Consider the following 6027-nt stretch of genomic DNA (forward strand, 5'->3'; position numbering starts at 1 on the left):
AAACAGTAAACTCGCCATTTCAGAGTTATCTGAACGTTTGTTCAGTGTATTTTTGTTCCCCGTTTTGTAATAAGGTTCTTTTGACTTGTTATTCAAGTGTTCCATTTACATCACAGGAACATTCCAATGTTTATGATTGTGAATTCTTAGAACAGTCACCACATTTACAGAGTGTTCGGAGCACTTTTAACCTATATTCTTTGGTATTCTAAGGAGTTTCTTTAAAAACGCCATCAGAATGACGGGAATTTGAAATGTAAACAGTAAACTCGGCATTTGAGACCTGTTTGAACCTATGTTCACTGTATTTTTGTTCCCCGTTCTGTAATAAGGTTCTTTTGACTTGTTATTCAAGTGTTCCATTTACATCACAGAACAATTCCAGTGTTTATTATTGTGAACTCTTAGAACGGTAACCACATTTACAGAGTGTTCTGAGCTCTTTTAACTTATATACTTTTTTATTCTAAGGAGTTTCTTTAAAAACGCCATCAGAATGACAGGAGTAGGAAATGTAAACAGTAACTCGGCATTTGAGACCTGTTTGAACCTATGGTCACTGTATTTTTGTTACCCGTTTTGTAATAAGGTTCTTTTGAGTTGTATTCAAGTGTTCCATTTACATCACAGACATTCCAATGTTTATGATTGTGAATTCTTAGAACAGTAACCACATTGACAGAGTGTTCTGAGATCAAATTTCTTACATTCTGAAGGATTCTAAGTACTTTCTTTAAACATGCCATCAGAAAGAGGGGAATTGGAAATGTAAACAGTAAACTCGCCATTACAGTTATCGGAACGTTTGTTCAGTGTATTTTTGTTCACTGTTTTGTATTAATGTTCTTTTTACTTGTTATTCAAGTGTTCTATTTACATCACAGAACAATTCCAGTATATATTATTGTGAATTCTTATAAATATAACCACATTTACACAGTGTTCTGAGCTCTTTTAACTCATATTCTTTGGTATTCTAAGGAGTTTCTTTAAAAACGCCATCAAAATGACGGGAATAGGAAATGTAAACAGTAAACTCGCCATTTCAGAGTTATCTGAACGTTTGTTCAATGTATTTTTGTTCCCAGTTTTGTAATAAGGTTCTTTTGACTTGTTATTCAGGTGTTCCATTTACGTCACAGAACAATTCCAGTGTTTATTATTGTGAATTCTGAGAACGGTAGCCACATTTAGAGAGTGTTCTGAGCACTTTTAACTTATATACTTTAGTATTCTAAGGAGTTTCTTTGAAAACGCCATAAGAATGACGGGAATTGGAAATATGAACCGTAACTCGGCATTTGAGACCTGTTTGAACCTATGTTCATTGTATTTTTGTTCCCCGTTTTGTAATAAGGTTCTTTTCACTTGTTATTCAAGTGTTCCATTTACATCACAGAACAATATCAGTGTTTATTATTGTGAACTCTAAGAACAGTAACCACACTTACAGAGTGTTCTGAGCTCTTTTAACTTATATACTTTAGTATTCTAAGGAGTTTCTTTAAAAACGCCATCAGAATGACAGGAGTAGGAAATGGAAACAGTAAACTCGGCATTTGAGACCTGTTTGAACCTATGGTCACTGTATTTTTGTTACCCGTTTTGTAATAAGGTTCTTTTGAGTTGTATTCAAGTGTTCCATTTACATCACAGACATTCCAATGTTTATGATTGTGAATTCTTAGAACAGTAACCACATTGACAGAGTGTTCTGAGATCAAATTTCTTACATTCTGAAGGATTCCAAGTACTTTCTTTAAACACGCCATCAGAAAGAGGGGAATTGGAAATGTAAACAGTAAACTCGCCATTACAGTTATCTGAACGTTTGTTCAGTGTATTTTTGTTCCCTGTTTTGTATTAACGTTCTTTTTACTTGTTATTCAAGTGTTCCATTTACATCACAGAACAATTCCAGTGTATATTATTGTGAATTCTTAGAAATATAACCACATTTACACAGTGTTCTGAGCTCTTATAACTCATATTCTTTGGTATTCTAAGGAGTTTCTTTAAAAACGCCATCAGAATGACGGGAATATGAAATGTAAACAGTTACTCGGCATTTGAGACCTGTTTGAACCTAGGGTCACTGTATTTTTGTTACCCGTTTTGTAATAAGGTTCTTTTGACTTGTTATTCATGTGTTCCATTTACATCACAAAAACATTCCAATGTTTATGATTGTGAATTCTTAGAACAGTAACCACATTGACAGAGTGTTCTGAGATCAAATTTCTTATATTCTGAAGGATTCTAAGTACTTTCTTTAAACACGCCATCAGAATGACGGGAATTGTAATTGTAAACAGTAAACTCGCCATTTCAGAGTTATCTGAACGTTTGTTCAGTGTATTTTTGTTCCCCGTTTTGTAATAAGGTTCTTTTGACTTGTTATTCAAGTGTTCCATTTACATCACAGAAACATTCCAATGTTTATGATTGTGAATTCTTAGAACAGTCACCACATTTACAGAGTGTTCGGAGCACTTTTAACCTATATTCTTTGGTATTCTAAGGAGTTTCTTTAAAAACGCCATCAGAATGACGGGAATTTGAAATGTAAACAGTAAACTCGGCATTTGAGACCTGTTTGAACCTATGTTCACTGTATTTTTGTTCCCCGTTCTGTAATAAGGTTCTTTTGACTTGTTATTCAAGTGTTCCATTTACATCACAGAACAATTCCAGTGTTTATTATTGTGAACTCTTAGAACGGTAACCACATTTACAGAGTGTTCTGAGCTCTTTTAACTTATATACTTTTTTATTCTAAGGAGTTTCTTTAAAAACGCCATCAGAATGACAGGAGTAGGAAATGTAAACAGTAACTCGGCATTTGAGACCTGTTTGAACCTATGGTCACTGTATTTTTGTTACCCGTTTTGTAATAAGGTTCTTTTGAGTTGTATTCAAGTGTTCCATTTACATCACAGACATTCCAATGTTTATGATTGTGAATTCTTAGAACAGTAACCACATTGACAGAGTGTTCTGAGATCAAATTTCTTACATTCTGAAGGATTCTAAGTACTTTCTTTAAACATGCCATCAGAAAGAGGGGAATTGGAAATGTAAACAGGAAACTCGCCATTACAGTTATCGGAACGTTTGTTCAGTGTATTTTTGTTCACTATTTTGGATTAATGTTCTTTTTACTTGTTATTCAAGTGTTCTATTTACATCACAGAACAATTCCAGTATATATTATTGTGAATTCTTATAAATATAACCACATTTACACAGTGTTCTGAGCTCTTTTAACTCATATTCTTTGGTATTCTAAGGAGTTTCTTTAAAAACGCCATCAAAATGACGGGAATAGGAAATGTAAACAGTAAACTCGCCATTTCAGAGTTATCTGAACGTTTGTTCAATGTATTTTTGTTCCCAGTTTTGTAATAAGGTTCTTTTGACTTGTTATTCAGGTGTTCCATTTACGTCACAGAACAATTCCAGTGTTTATTATTGTGAATTCTGAGAACGGTAGCCACATTTAGAGAGTGTTCTGAGCACTTTTAACTTATATACTTTAGTATTCTAAGGAGTTTCTTTGAAAACGCCATAAGAATGACGGGAATTGGAAATATGAACCGTAACTCGGCATTTGAGACCTGTTTGAACCTATGTTCATTGTATTTTTGTTCCCCGTTTTGTAATAAGGTTCTTTTCACTTGTTATTCAAGTGTTCCATTTACATCACAGAACAATATCAGTGTTTATTATTGTGAACTCTAAGAACAGTAACCACACTTACAGAGTGTTCTGAGCTCTTTTAACTTATATACTTTAGTATTCTAAGGAGTTTCTTTAAAAACGCCATCAGAATGACAGGAGTAGGAAATGGAAACAGTAAACTCGGCATTTGAGACCTGTTTGAACCTATGGTCACTGTATTTTTGTTACCCGTTTTGTAATAAGGTTCTTTTGACTTGTTATTCAAGTGTTCCATTTACATCACAGAACAATTCCAGTGTTTATTATTGTGAATTCTTAGAACAGTAACCACATTGACAGAGTGTTCTGAGATCAAATTTCTTACATTCTGAAGGGTTCTAAGTACTTTCTTTAAACACGCCATCAGAATGACGGTATTTGTAACTGTAAACAGTAAACTCGCCATTTCAGAGTTATCTGAACGTGTGTTCAGTGTATTTTTGTTCCCCGTTTTGTAATAAGGTTCTTTTGACTTGTTATTCAAGTGTTCCCTTTACACCACAGAACAATTCCAGTGTTTATTATTGTGAACTCTCAGAACGGTAACCAGATTTACAGAGTGTTCTGAGCTCTTTTAACTTATATACGTTAATATTCTAAGGAGTTTCTTTAAAAACGCCATCAGAATGACGGGAGTAGGAAATGTGAACAGTAAACTCCGCATTTGAGACCTGTTTGAACCTATGTTCACTGTATTTTTTTACCCGTTTTGTAATAAGGTTCTTTTGAGTTGTATTCAAGTGTTCCATTTACATCACAGACATTCCAATGTTTATGATTGTGAATTCTTAGAACAGTAACCACATTGACAGAGTGTTCTGAGATCAAATTTCTTACATTCTGAAGGATTCCAAGTACTTTCTTTAAACACGCCATCAGAAAGAGGGGAATTGGAAATGTAAACAGTAAACTCGCCATTACAGTTATCTGAACGTTTGTTCAGTGTATTTTTGTTCCCTGTTTTGTATTAACGTTCTTTTTACTTGTTATTCAAGTGTTCCATTTACATCACAGAACAATTCCAGTGTATATTATTGTGAATTCTTAGAAATATAACCACATTTACACAGTGTTCTGAGCTCTTATAACTCATATTCTTTGGTATTCTAAGGAGTTTCTTTAAAAACGCCATCAGAATGACGGGAATTTGAAAAGTAAACAGTAAACACGGCATTTGAGACCTGTTTGAACCTATGTTCACTGTATTTTTGTTCCCCGTTTTGTAATAAGGTTCTTTTGACTTGTTATTCAAGTGTTCCCTTTACACCACAGAACAATTCCAGTGTTTATTATTGTGAACTCTCAGAACGGTAACCAGATTTACAGAGTGTTCTGAGCTCTTTTAACTTATATACTTTTTTATTCTAAGGAGTTTCTTTAAAAACGCCATCAGAATGACAGGAGTAGGAAATGTAAACAGTAACTCGGCATTTGAGACCTGTTTGAACCTATGGTCACTGTATTTTTGTTACCCGTTTTGTAATAAGGTTCTTTTGAGTTGTATTCAAGTGTTCCATTTACATCACAGACATTCCAATGTTTATGATTGTGAATTCTTAGAACAGTAACCACATTGACAGAGTGTTCTGAGATCAAATTTCTTACATTCTGAAGGATTCTAAGTACTTTCTTTAAACATGCCATCAGAAAGAGGGGAATTGGAAATGTAAACAGGAAACTCGCCATTACAGTTATCGGAACGTTTGTTCAGTGTATTTTTGTTCACTATTTTGGATTAATGTTCTTTTTACTTGTTATTCAAGTGTTCTATTTACATCACAGAACAATTCCAGTATATATTATTGTGAATTCTTATAAATATAACCACATTTACACAGTGTTCTGAGCTCTTTTAACTCATATTCTTTGGTATTCTAAGGAGTTTCTTTAAAAACGCCATCAAAATGACGGGAATAGGAAATGTAAACAGTAAACTCGCCATTTCAGAGTTATCTGAACGTTTGTTCAATGTATTTTTGTTCCCAGTTTTGTAATAAGGTTCTTTTGACTTGTTATTCAGGTGTTCCATTTACGTCACAGAACAATTCCAGTGTTTATTATTGTGAATTCTGAGAACGGTAGCCACATTTAGAGAGTGTTCTGAGCACTTTTAACTTATATACTTTAGTATTCTAAGGAGTTTCTTTGAAAACGCCATAAGAATGACGGGAATTGGAAATATGAACCGTAACTCGGCATTTGAGACCTGTTTGAACCTATGTTCATTGTATTTTTGTTCCCCGTTTTGTAATAAGGTTCTTTTCACTTGTTATTCAAGTGTTCCATTTACATCACAGAACAATATCA

General features: G+C 33.7%; 1 long non-coding RNA gene across 1 annotated transcript; it reads left to right on the forward strand.

Moving 5' to 3' along the window:
- Positions 1 to 583: 583 nt before the first annotated feature.
- LOC308530181 lies at positions 584 to 3077 on the forward strand. The gene is made up of 3 exons (XR_013996824.1): positions 584 to 939; positions 1454 to 2057; positions 2316 to 3077. It is a non-coding gene; the product is annotated as an uncharacterized lncRNA (long non-coding RNA).
- The last annotated feature ends 2950 nt before the right edge of the window (positions 3078 to 6027 follow it).

The sequence above is a fragment of the Myotis nattereri genome (genome assembly GCF_964212035.1).
Source record: "Myotis nattereri genome assembly, chromosome: 15".
Taxonomy (NCBI): Eukaryota; Metazoa; Chordata; class Mammalia; order Chiroptera; family Vespertilionidae; genus Myotis; species Myotis nattereri.